Here is a 13,452-nt window from a genome sequence, read left to right as displayed (position 1 = left end):
TGGGAGAGAGAGAGCGAGAGAGTAAATGCAGGGGACAGAGTAAATGTGACCGAGTTTCCCAGATGTGTTTAACAGATGTGGAGAATACATAGAGAGGACTTTGCAATGTTTTGGCTCCGTCCCTACTCTGGATTAGAGTTCAAAGGTTCTGGCCTCTCTCTGGTACTCCACCCAGTCAGCTGTTCTTCATGTGTGACCCTAAACCGTGAGGAGATGAGAGCTCACATTGAAATAAAATCCAGACCTTCAGCTGCCCTGCGCTTTCCAGGAAGAGGTCACTGCAGAGAATCGGGAATGGCAACTTCAGCTGATATTTGCTTTGTCCATCTCCCAAATGCAACGCCCTCCATCCGACCGACCCCGTCTGAGTGAGACCAGACGGGCCCCAGACACTGAGAGACCAGACGGGCCCCAGACACTGAGAGACCAGACGGGCCCCAGACTGAGTGAGACCAGACGGGCCCCAGATACTGAGAGACCAGACGGGCCCCAGATACTGAGAGACCAGACGGGCCCCAGACTGAGTGAGACCCGACGGGCCCCAGACACTGAGTGAGACCAGACGGGCCCCAGGCTGGGTGAGACCAGACGGGCCCCAGACTGGGTGAGACCAGACGGGCCCCAGACACTGAGTGAGACCAGACGGGCCCCAGACACTGAGTGAGACCCGACGGGCCCCAGACTGAGTGAGACCAGACGGGCCCCAGACTGGGTGAGACCAGACGGGCCCCAGACTGGGTGAGACCAGACGGGCCCCAGACTGGGTGAGACCAGACGGGCCCCAGACTGGGTGAGACCAGACGGGCCCCAGACTGGGTGAGACCAGACGGGCCCCAGACTGAGTGAGACCCGACGGGCCCCAGACTGAGTGAGACCCGACGGGCCCCAGACTGAGTGAGACCCGACGGGCCCCAGACTGAGTGAGACCCGACGGGCCCCAGACTGAGTGAGACCAGACGGGCCCCAGACTGGGTGAGACCAGACGGGCCCCAGACTGGGTGAGACCAGACGGGCCCCAGACTGGGTGAGACCAGACGGGCCCCAGACTGAGTGAGACCAGACGGGCCCCAGACTGAGTGAGACCAGACGGGCCCCAGACTGAGTGAGACCCGACGGGCCCCAGACTGAGTGAGACCCGACGGGCCCCAGACTGGGTGAGACCAGACGGGCCCCAGACTGGATGAGACCACACGGGCCCCAGACTGAGTGAGACCAGACGGGCCCCAGACTGAGTGAGACCAGACGGGCCCCAGACTGAGTGAGACCAGACGGGCCCCAGACTGAGTGAGACCCGACGGGCCCCAGACTGAGTGAGACCCGACGGGCCCCAGACTGAGTGAGACCCGACGGGCCCCAGACTGAGTGAGACCAGACGGGTCCCAGACTGAGTGAGACCCGATGGGCCCCAAACACTGAGAGACCAGACTGGTCCCAGACTGAGTGAGACCCAATGGGCCCCAGACACTGAGAGACCAGACGGGTCCCAGACTGAGTGAGACCCGATGGGCCCCAGACACTGAGAGACCCGACGGGCCCCAGACTGAGTGAGACCCGACGGGCCCCAGACTGAGTGAGACCCGACGGGCCCCAGACTGAGTGAGACCCGACGGGCCCCAGACTGAGTGAGACCCGACGGGCCCCAGACTGGGTGAGACCAGACGGGCCCCAGACTGGATGAGACCAGACTGGCCCCAGACTGAGTGAGACCAGACGGGCCCCAGACTGAGTGAGACCAGACGGGCCCCAGACTGAGTGAGACCAGACGGGCCCCAGACTGAGTGAGACCCGACGGGCCCCAGACTGAGTGAGACCCGACGGGCCCCAGACTGAGTGAGACCCGACGGGCCCCAGACTGAGTGAGACCAGACGGGTCCCAGACTGAGTGAGACCCGATGGGCCCCAAACACTGAGAGACCAGACGGGTCCCAGACTGAGTGAGACCCAATGGGCCCCAGACACTGAGAGACCAGACGGGTCCCAGACTGAGTGAGACCCGATGGGCCCCAGACACTGAGAGACCAGACGGGCCCCAGACTGAGTGAGACCCGACGGGCCCCAGACTGAGTGAGACCAGACGGGCCCCAGACTGAGTGAGACCCGACGGGCCCCAGACTGAGTGAGACCCGACGGGCCCCAGACTGGGTGAGACCAGACGGGCCCCAGACTGGATGAGACCAGACGGGCCCCAGACTGAGTGAGACCAGACGGGCCCCAGACTGAGTGAGACCAGACGGGCCCCAGACTGAGTGAGACCCGACGGGCCCCAGACTGAGTGAGACCCGACGGGCCCCAGACTGAGTGAGACCCGACGGGCCCCAGACTGAGTGAGACCCGACGGGCCCCAGACTGAGTGAGACCAGACGGGTCCCAGACTGAGTGAGACCCGATGGGCCCCAAACACTGAGAGACCAGACGGGTCCCAGACTGAGTGAGACCCAATGGGCCCCAGACACTGAGAGACCAGACGGGTCCCAGACTGAGTGAGACCCGATGGGCCCCAGACACTGAGAGACCAGACGGGCCCCAGACTGAGTGAGACCCGACGGGCCCCAGACTGAGTGAGACCCGACGGGCCCCAGACTGAGTGAGACCCGACGGGCCCCAGACTGAGTGAGACCAGACGGGCCCCAGACTGGGTGAGACCAGACGGGCCCCAGACTGGGTGAGACCAGACGGGCCCCAGACTGGGTGAGACCAGACGGGCCCCAGACTGGGTGAGACCAGACGGGCCCCAGACTGAGTGAGACCAGACGGGCCCCAGACTGAGTGAGACCCGACGGGCCCCAGACTGAGTGAGACCCGACGGGCCCCAGACTGGGTGAGACCAGACGGGCCCCAGACTGGATGAGACCAGACGGGCCCCAGACTGAGTGAGACCAGACGGGCCCCAGACTGAGTGAGACCAGACGGGCCCCAGACTGAGTGAGACCAGACGGGCCCCAGACTGAGTGAGACCAGACGGGCCCCAGACTGAGTGAGACCCGACGGGCCCCAGACTGAGTGAGACCCGACGGGCCCCAGACTGAGTGAGACCCGACGGGCCCTAGACTGAGTGAGACCAGACGGGTCCCAGACTGAGTGAGACCCGATGGGCCCCAAACACTGAGAGACCAGAAGGGTCCCAGACTGAGTGAGACCCAATGGGCCCCAGACACTGAGAGACCAGACGGGTCCCAGACTGAGTGAGACCCGATGGGCCCCAGACACTGAGAGACCAGACGGGCCCCAGACTGAGTGAGACCCGACGGGCCCCAGACTGAGTGAGACCCGACGGGCCCCAGACTGAGTGAGACCCGACGGGCCCCAGACACTGAGAGACCAGACGGGCCCCAGACTGAGTGAGACCCGACGGGCCCCAGACTGAGTGAGACCCGACGGGCCCCAGACACTGAGAGACCAGACGGGCCCCAGACTGAGTGAGACCAGACGGGCCCCAGACTGAGTGAGACCAGACGGGCCCCAGACTGAGTGAGACCCGACGGGCCCCAGACTGAGTGAGACCAGACGGGCCCCAGACTGAGTGAGACCCAACGGGCCCCAGACACTGAGAGACCAGACGGGTCCCAGACTGAGTGAGACCCGATGGGCCCCAGACTGAGTGAGACCTGACAATTGAGCGCAGACCATGGGTTGAATCTGATCTTCCCGACTTTGCTCAGAGCCACACTGAGAAGTGCCCCAACCCACTGAGCCATTGTGAATTATTGGTTTCTTTTCTCTGGGGCATTTTGCTGTGGTGGAAATGATTTGAAGGTGCGTCAGTGACCACAGCGACCAGCCGAGAAGCAGCACATTATCGGCACGCCCTTTACACGTGGTCGGCGGAGATGCCGTCCGATTCCTTTCTGGGTCCGCACGTGGCAGCTCATTGGACAAAAGGTTTCTGGTGCACATGTGTTTCTGCTCCAGGAATCCGACCCAAATTGGAAGTGAGTTGTGGAGCTGCTGATGGCGGGCGGGGACTGGTGGGGCCGAGCCCTTGGCAAAGCAGGACTGTAATCATCTGACAGTGGTTTGAGGAGCCTGAATTGTTGACCGTGCTATGAATAAAAATGGGAACAAGTTCAGCATTTGATGGATAATTGGTTTAGATCTATTCTGAAGTGGAGCCCCATGAGGTTCCTTCACTCCATAGTTTCGAAGTTCCAGTCCAGTAATACCCCAAAACATCAAGGCCCAGAGCTGGATGGCAGTCTTGCTCCGCCCGTGCACCTCATAGCCCGGAACCCTGTCCCCAATTCCAGGCAAGGGGTTATTTGCATTGCTGAGACCAACCTTCCCTTCTAAAGCAGAGTGGGGAGCTGCCGAGGCCCAAATAGGCTGAAGATTTTCTTTTGAAGTCTTCAGCTCCCACTGAAACCTGCCCCATCAAGAGAAGTCAATCAATCCCATCGGGGATCGATCACCTTACTCCAGCGAGGATTTAGAAGGCCCGAAAGGTACTCGGGCCAGAGCTCAATAGGTGTGAGTTCCACTGAGGCCTTTCAAAAGTACGAAGGGAGGAATCTCCTGGGTTAGCTCGGGAATTCCCCGCCCCCATTGACATCTGGCGATGGGCAAACGATACACCTGGAGACCCCGCCCAACCGTTAACTGAAAGATCCCAGTGTAGCCAGAATCTCACCCCAAGGGCGTAAATGTCCCAGAAATTACGGGAACCAAATGTTTGTCATTAGCAGTGGGCTGGTCGGGGTTCAGGCCTGCAATGGGGCCGGTTACTCCTACAAGCAGTATGAAACCCCAACATTTTTCACACTAGCAGCCTTTCCTCAAGGCAAGGGCAGCTGAGAGATGTTCACCATTGGGGGCATCTTAAGTGTTGATGTTTCATTCTGCCTTTAGGAGTTGTCGGTCCCCTATGCAGCCTGAATCTCTCCTCATCCAAAGTAGGTACCTGCACGCTACAGGTTCGCAGAGGACCAAACCTCTTCGCCTTCGCTCCCATTGTGTCCAATCCAAATGATGGACTAACCACACAGGACTACCAGCCCAGAGTCTCCCACTCTGCCAGTCTCAGCCAGTTCCTGGGTTTACCATGATTTCGAACCAATAAGAATGCTCCATTCTGGTTGTCTTGGGATAGTCCTTCACCCACATTCTTTCTTCTGTGTAGTTGTACTTAAGGCTTAAACATAAGAAATAGGAGCAGGAGTAGGCCATTCGGCCCTTCGAGCTTGCTCTGCCATTCAATAAGATCACAGCTGATCATCTACCTCAACTCCACTTTCCAGCCAGATCTCCATATCACTTGATTCCCTTATTAGCCAAGAATTTATCGATCTCCATCTTGAATATACTCAGCGACTGAGCCTCCACAGCCCTCTGGGGCAGAGAATTCCAAAGATTCATCACCCTCTGAGTGAAGAAATTCCTCCTCATCTCAGTCCTAAATGGCCGGCCCATTATCCTGAGACTGTGACCCCTGGTTCTAGACTCCCCAGCCCGGGGAAACATCCTCCCGACATCTACCCTGTCAATCCCTGTAAGAATATTGCATGTTTCAATGTCTCATTCTTCTAAACTCCGGAGAATATAGGCCTAGTCTGATCTCTCCTCATAGGACAATCCCTCCATCCTGATGGTATTGCAACATTTCCTTTGTGAACTTATCACCTGATTTACGCCCAGGACAAATTGAGAAAATGCAAATTACACTGATCTAAAAGCAGAGTGCAACAGAAGTCGGCAAGTTCTCATGGAAGATTCATATCGTGGTTTAGGGGCAACCAGAATGAAGCATTCTTATTGGTTTAGAATCCTAAACCCCTCACAGTAAACACAGGAACTGTCTGGGCCTGGCAGATTGGGACAGTCCTGTGGTGCTACACTGCTTAGTAATGAACATTGACTGACCTCCACCAGAACCAGTGTCAGCAGTTGAATTCAATATCCATATGGTCCTTTCTGAATGGAACAGGTTCTGGAAATGACCTGCTATCGAACTTTAAAAAGAAAAAGAAATAACTTTTATTTCTACAGCGTCTTTCATGACCTCAGAAGTCAAGGGTTATGGGGAGCGAGCAGGGAAGTGGAGTTGAGGCCAAGATCAGACCAACCATGATCTTATTGAATGGCGGAGCAGGCTCGAGGGGCCGAATGGCCGACTCCTGCTCCTATTTCGTATGTTTGCAGAACGTCCCAAAGCGTTTCACAGCCGATGAAGTACATGTAGTCACTGTTGTAATGTAGGAAACGTGGCAGCCAATTGCACACAGCAAGATCCCACTAACAGCACTGTGATAATGACCAGATAATCTGCTTTAGAGCCGTTGGTTGAACGCGCGGAAGGTAGCAGCTCTGTGCTGAGGTAGCTGACACCAGCCCTGACGGCAGGAGGAGTGCTGTAATGAACTTCAGTGTCACTGGGCGGAGACGAGGAAACGTTCAGTGACCCCTTGCAGGAAAACTGCTCCCCATAATTCAGAGGCACTTAATAAGAAGGCAGGAAGACATCTGTCAGCGCACCATTAGGAGCTGATCTTCACCCTCCAACTCCCGGTTTATCATCTGCTTGAAGCCTGTAATTCAACCTCTAAACTTACTGCCCATTCGTCCCGCCCCGGGTCAGTGACTTCGCAGTCGGTCTCGCTGAGAAAGCAGATAAATCCTATTGCTGACAAAGCTTTGGCCTTTGCAAATGGACGTCTTATCAGTGGACAGTGCGTGCTCTCCAGGGTCTGTGACTCTGCCCCCCCAGTACACCCTTCCAGAGCCACCTCGACAGCTGCCGCCCACCGGCTTATACACTGGGGGGGGGGGTTATACACTGGGGGGGGGGGGGGGTTATACACTGGGGGGGGGGGTTATACACTGGGGGGGGGGTTATACACTGGGGGGGGGGTTATACACTGGGGGGGGGGGTTATACACTGGGGGGGGGCGGTTATACACTGGGGGGGGGGGTTATACACTGGGGGGGGCGGTTATACACTGGGGGCGGTTATACACTGGGGGGGGGGCGGTTATACACTGGGGGGGGGGCGGTTATACACTGGGGGGGGCGGTTATACACTGGGGGGGCGGTTATACACTGGGGGGGGGTTATACACTGCGGGGGGGGTTATACACTGGGGGGGTTATACACTGGGGGGGGGGGTTATACACTGGGGGGGGTTATACACTGGGGGGGCGGTTATACGCTGGGGGGGGCGGTTATACACTAGGGGGGGGTTATACACTGGGGGGGGGGGTTATACACTGGGGGGGTTATACACTGGGGGGGCGGTTATACACTGGGGGGGGGGCGGTTATACACTGGGGGGGGGGGTTATACACTGCGGGGGGGGTTATACACTGGGGGGGGTTATACACTGGGGGGGCGGTTATACACTGGGGGGGGTTATACGCTGGGGGGGGCGGTTATACACTGGGGGGGGGGGTTATACACTGGGGGGGGTTATACACTGGGGGGGGTTATACACTGCGGGGGGGGTTATACACTGGGGGGTTATATATTGGGGTTATACACTGGGGGGGTTATACATTGGGGTTATACACTGGGGTGGGGTTATACACTGGGGGGTTATTCATTGGGGTTATACACTGGGGGGGGGGTTATACACTGGGGGGTTATTCATTGGGGTTATACACTGCGGGGGGGGTTATACACTGGGGGGTTATATATTGGGGTTATACACTGGGGGGGTTATACATTGGGGTTATACACTGGGGGGGGGGGGTTATACACTGGGGGGTTATTCATTGGGGTTATACACTGGGTGGGGGGGTTATACACCGGGGGTTATACATCGCGGTTATACACTCGGTGTGTTGGATGGATAGAGTACCTGCTGGGAAGCAGTGACTTTGAAAGAATACACCTGTGGTGGCCAAATTGCCCCGGGAGCTCCAAACCACTAAAGCTGAAGCCCGAGGCTTCGATTTGCTAAACAGCTCACCACCTCGAAAGAAAAATTAATTCTTATATTTATAAATCAGATATCTTCTAACATTGTTGAAGCACCTCGATTACTTGCGTCGAAGCCAATGCACAAGATCCCACAAACAGCAATATGATGACAACCAGATAATCTGTTTTTAGGTGGCATGTTTACGCACTACATTATTAATAAAGCAAATCATAACACGATATACCACACCTGAAGGAAACCGCTTCATTTATTAAGAGTAAGAGGGTAACTAAAGAAAGGGTAGGGCCTATTGAAGACCATGAGAGTAATCTTTGTGTGGAGGCGGAAGATGTTGGTAGGGTTCTTAACGAATACTTCGCATCTGTTTTCACAAAGGAAAAGGATAATGCAGATACTGCTATCAAGGAGGAGTGTGATATTCTGGATGAAATAAATATAGTGAGAGAGGAAGTATTAAGAGGTTTAGCAGCTTTAAAATTAGTTAAGTCCCCAGGCCTGTATGAAATGCATCCCAGGCTGTTGAGCGAAGTAAAAGAGGAACTAGCAGAGGCCTTGACTATCATTTTCCAGTCCTCTTTGGCTCTGGGCATGGTGCCAGAGGATTGGAGGACTGCTAATGTTGTACCCTTGTTTAAGAAGGGAGAAAGGGATAGGCCGAGTAATTACATAAACATAAGAACATAAGAATTAGGAACAGGAGTAGGCCATCTAGCCCCTCGAGCCTGCTCCACCATTCAATAAGATCATGGCTGATCTGGCCGTGGACTCAGCTCCACTTACCTGCCCTCTCCCCGTAACCCTTAATTCCCTTATTGGTTAAAAAACAGGCCTGTCAGCCTAACCTCAGTGGTGGGAAAATTATTGGAAAAATTCCTGAAAGACAGGATAAATCTGCATTTGGAAAGGCAAGGCTTAATTACATAAGAACATAAGAAATAGGAACTGGAGTAGGCCATACGGCCCCTCGAGCCTGCTCTGCCATTCATGGCTGATCTGATCATGGACTCCGTTCCACTTCCCCACCTGCTCTCCATAACCCCTTCTCCCCTTATTGTTTAAGAAACTGTCTATTTTTGCTTAAATTTATTCAATGTCCCAGCTTCCACAGCTCTCAGGCAGAGAATTCCACAGATTTACGACTCTCTGAGAGAAGAAATTTCTTCTCATCTCTGTTTTAACTGGGCGGCCCCTTATTCTAAGATCGTGTTTGACGAACCTGATTGAATTTTTTGATGAGGTAACCAAGAGGGTCGATGAGGGTAGTGCCTACGATGTAGTATATATAGACTTTAGCAAGGCTTTTGATAAGTCCCACGTGGTAGACTGGTCATGAAGGTTAAAGCCCATGGGATACAGGGCAAGGTGGCAAGCTGGATCCAAAATTGGCTTGGAGTAGGAAGCAAAGGGTAATGATTGATGGATGTTTTTGTGACTGGAAGGATGTTTCCACTGGGGTTCCGCAGGGCTCAGTACTGGGTCCCTTGCTTTTTGCGGTATATATATCAACGATTTAGATTTGAATATAGGAAGTATGATTAAGAAGTTTGCAGACGACACTAAAATTGGCTGTGTAAGGTTGATAATGAAGAGGAAAGTCATGGGCTGCAGGAGGATATCAATCTACTGGTCAGGTGGGCAGAGCAGTGACAAATGGAATTTAATTCGGAGAAGTGTGAGGTGATGCACATTGGGAGGGCTGATAAGGAAAGGGTATACACATTAGGCAGTAGGCCACTTAATAATGTGAATGAACAAAGTGACCTTGGAGTACTTGTCCACAGATCCCTGAAAGTAGCAGGCCAGGTGGATAAGGTGGTTAAGAAGGCATACGGAATGCTTGCCTTTATTGGCCGAGGCATAGAATATAAGAGCATGGAGGTTATGCTTAAATTACTTTGGTTAGGCCACAGTTCTGGTCGTCATGTTATAGGAAGGACGTGATTGCACTAGAGAGGGTGCAGAGGAGATTTACTAGGATGCTGCCTGGAATGGAGAATCATAGTTATGACAACAGATTGGATAGGCTGGGTTTGTTCTCATTGGAACAGAGGAGGTTGAGAGGAGATCACATCGAGGTGGACAAAATATTGAGGGGCCTGGACATAGTGGATAGTAAGAGTCTATTTCCATTGGTGAAGGGGTCTATAACGAAGGGGCATAGTTTTAAGGTGGTTGGTGGAAGGTTTAGAGGGGATTTGAGGAGGGGCTTCTTTACACAAAGGGTTGTGGGGATCTGGAACTCGCTGCCTGGAAGAGTGGTGGATGCAGAAACCCTCACCACTTTTAAGAGATGGTTGGATGGGAACTTAAAGTGCAGTAACCTGCAGGGTTACAGACCTAGAGCTGGTAATTGGGATCAGACTGGATGACCTTTTGTTGGACGGTGCAGATATAATGGTAAGTACTGCAGGGAATAGAATACGGCCAGGGTGATCTCCTGGACTAGTTTCGATCGCCAGGATGGGTCGGAGAGGAATTTTCCCAGATTTTTTTCTCCCTAAATTAGCCTGGGTTTTTATCTGGTTTTTACCTCTCCCAGGAGATCACATGGCTCCGGTTGGGGTGGAGTGTAGAATATTTCAGTATAAGGGGTGTCGCAGTTGTGTGGGGCAGACTGGTTAGACTGGGTGCTCTTTGCCTTTCCGTCATTGTTCATTGCTCATAGGTTTATATGTAACCTTCAGGGCTGCTGACCGAGGGCCGTACGGCTCTTTGTCGGCCGGCGTGGACACGATGGGCTGAAATGGCCTCCTTCTGCGCTGTAAATTTCTATGTTTCTATTTGCCGGAGGCCCTTTGTTCGCATGGGACAATGTCTGGGCCCCTGGTCATGGGCCCTGTAGGCTTGTGTGGTAATCCGTCCCTGGTCCGTGCCCCACTCTCTGCAACCATTTGCCCCAAAACAAAAATTTTGTGCAGACAGGCACAATGGTTATTCACACAAACATTGAGCGGAGAAAGGAGAAGTTGTTCAGTCTTCCAGTTGTAAAAGGGGAAGTTGTGAACAGAGGGTTGCTGACTGCTGGTGTCTGCATGTAATCGCTCCCAGCTCCCCCATCCCAGTTCCTGGCTCACGGCATTGGTCTCAGCTCCCAGCTCCCATTCCCGCCCCTGTTGTTTTTTGGCAATGTAATCCGTGTTTTGGGAAAATCTCTCCGTTTAAAGCCTGTTGACGTTGGGAGCTGATCACAGACGGAGGTGCACGTGAACATGGAGCTGTGATTTGTTGGGGACTGGGTTGTGCAATGGGTGGGCGCACTGTCCTTTCACCTCTGGGACCTTGGATCGAACCCTGCTCAGTTCAATGGGGTGCGTCTCTCTTTGCTGGAAGGGTCCCTATCTGCAATGGGGTTCGGGCAGTTTCAGCCTGGTTCCTAGGGGCAAAACTGCCCATCGTTCAGCATTCTTGCTGAGAGGCCATAAGGAATCTGTGGTGTGAACAGGATAGTGTAGGGCTGGCTTTGGGGCAAAGTTGCGGGAACTGTACTCTGCATTTGCTCAAGCCGTACTTCACCTAGTGAGGGAAGGCTGAAATAGTAAGATTGCACTCTCTAGCATAAATATGCCTCACCTTGACTCGGTACAGAATGGAGTGAAAAACTCCATATAAAATAGCATTGACTGAACAGAGCTGTGGTCTTGTGTCCACCCCACCACTGCACACAGCGCACCTTTGCATTCCCCTCCACTCTCTCCTAGGCCGCACCCTCCCGCGTGCAACATTCTCTCACACATGTGCAATATTCTCCTCTTGCTGGGAATGGGTAGGGAATGCTGAAGGTCTTGTATCAGTGCCAGATTCACCCTCCGACACCTGAATCCTCCTCTCCCAGTCCAGCTGCACTCATTTAGTGCACAATCTATCTGCCCCGGGAAAGTCAGTGTGAAGGCTAAGTGGAGTTTTCAAAGTTATTTTAAACTCCAAACCACTATTTGTGACAACTTTCAACATAAGGAACCGGGGCCTGGCCATAGGTTTCTATTTTATTATCAAGTAACAACACAACATTTGGAGGGATTAGTTCGATTTTAATTCTACTGAACCATCCAATATTAGATACATTTTTAAACCTGTTTGTCTCATATTCTCTCTCCCTCTCTCCCTCTGTTCACTGTCTCCCTTTCTCCCTCTGTTCACTGTCTCCCTCTCTTCCTCTGTTCACTGTCTCCCTCTTGCCCTCTGTTCACTGTCTCCCTCTCTCCCTCTGTTCTCTCTCTCCCTCTCTTCCTCTGTTCACTGTCTCCCTCTCGCCCTCTGTTCACTGTCTCCCTCTCTTCCTCTGTTCACTGTCTCCCTCTCTCCCTCTGTTCACTGTCTCCCTCTCGTCCTCTGTTCACTGTCTCCCTCTCTCCCTCTGTTCTCTCTCTCTCCCGCTCCCTCTGTTCACTGTCTCCCTCTCTTCCTCGGTTCACTGTCTCCCTCTCTTCCTCGGTTCACTGTCTCCCTCTCTCCCTCGGTTCACTGTCTCCCTCTCTTCCTCTGTTCACTGTCTCCCTCTCTTCCTCTGTTCACTGTCTCCCTCTCGCCCTCTGTTCATTGTCTCTCTCTCTCTCCCCTCTCTCCCTCTCTCCCTCTGTTCACTGTCTCCCTCTCTCCCTCGGTTCACTGGCTCCCTCTCTCCCTCTGTTCTCTCTCTCCCTCGGTTCACTGGCTCCCTCTCTCGCTCCCGTGCTGTTTCACTATCTCTGTCTCACTCACATGATTGAAATCAGGATCTCATGGACCTTGCATTTATAAATCCAACTGAGCAGCAATTGTGATTCTTGCTCCACAGACACTGCCTGACCTGCTGAGTGTTTCTAGCATTTGCTGCTTTTTATTCCAGATTCCCGGCACGCAGTATTTAGCTCGTTTTAGTGTATAAATCCCGAGTCACTCCACCTTGGAGATTCCATGCATGGTGGCCCAATCCCAGATTTACACTGTATCTTAGCAATAGTGTGAAGTGGCAGTGTCAGCTGTGGCTCAGTGGGCAGCACTCTCACCTCTCAGTCACAAGGTTGTGGGTTCAAGTCCCAATCCAAGGACTTGAGCACAAAAATCCAGGCTGACACTCCAGTGCAGTGCTAAGGGAGTGTTGCACTGTTGGAGGTGCCGTCTTTTGGATGAGACGTTAAACCGAGGCCCCGTCTGCCCTCTCAGGTGAATGTAAAAGATCCCATGGCATTATTTCGAAGAAGAGCAGGGGAGTTCTCCCCGGTGCTCTTGCCAATATTTATCCTTCAACTAACATCACTAAAACAGATGATCTGGTCATTATTACATTGCTGTTTGTGGGAGCTTGCTGTGCGTAAATTGGCTGCCATGTTTCCTACATTACAACAGTGACTACACTCCACTTCATTGGCTCTAAAGTGCTTTGAGACGTCCGGTGGTCATGAAAGGCACTATAGAAATGCAAGTCTTTCTTTCTTTTAAATGTAGCCTTTGGCTCAGAGATTGTCAATGTGTGACCAGTTTCAGGCATCCTTGTCCTGTGTGTATGACCCACCAGAGAGGTTGAGATTTCCCAAGCACATCTCACGCAAGAGCCTTGCAGCCAGCAGAGCAAGGTGAGTTTTATCCCATCCATCTGGGCTGGA

At 53.4% G+C, this 13,452-nt stretch overlaps 1 protein-coding gene across 1 annotated transcript in view; it reads left to right on the top strand.

The window, feature by feature from the left end:
• srgap2 (SLIT-ROBO Rho GTPase activating protein 2) overlaps window positions 1–13,452 on the top strand; it is a 233,121-nt gene that overhangs the window by 132,322 nt on the left and 87,347 nt on the right. The gene's annotated exons all lie outside the window — the stretch shown is intronic.

The sequence above is a fragment of the Pristiophorus japonicus genome, chromosome 17 (assembly GCF_044704955.1).
Source record: "Pristiophorus japonicus isolate sPriJap1 chromosome 17, sPriJap1.hap1, whole genome shotgun sequence".
Taxonomy (NCBI): Eukaryota; Metazoa; Chordata; class Chondrichthyes; family Pristiophoridae; genus Pristiophorus; species Pristiophorus japonicus.
This window is presented reverse-complemented; position numbering and strand designations above follow the sequence as displayed.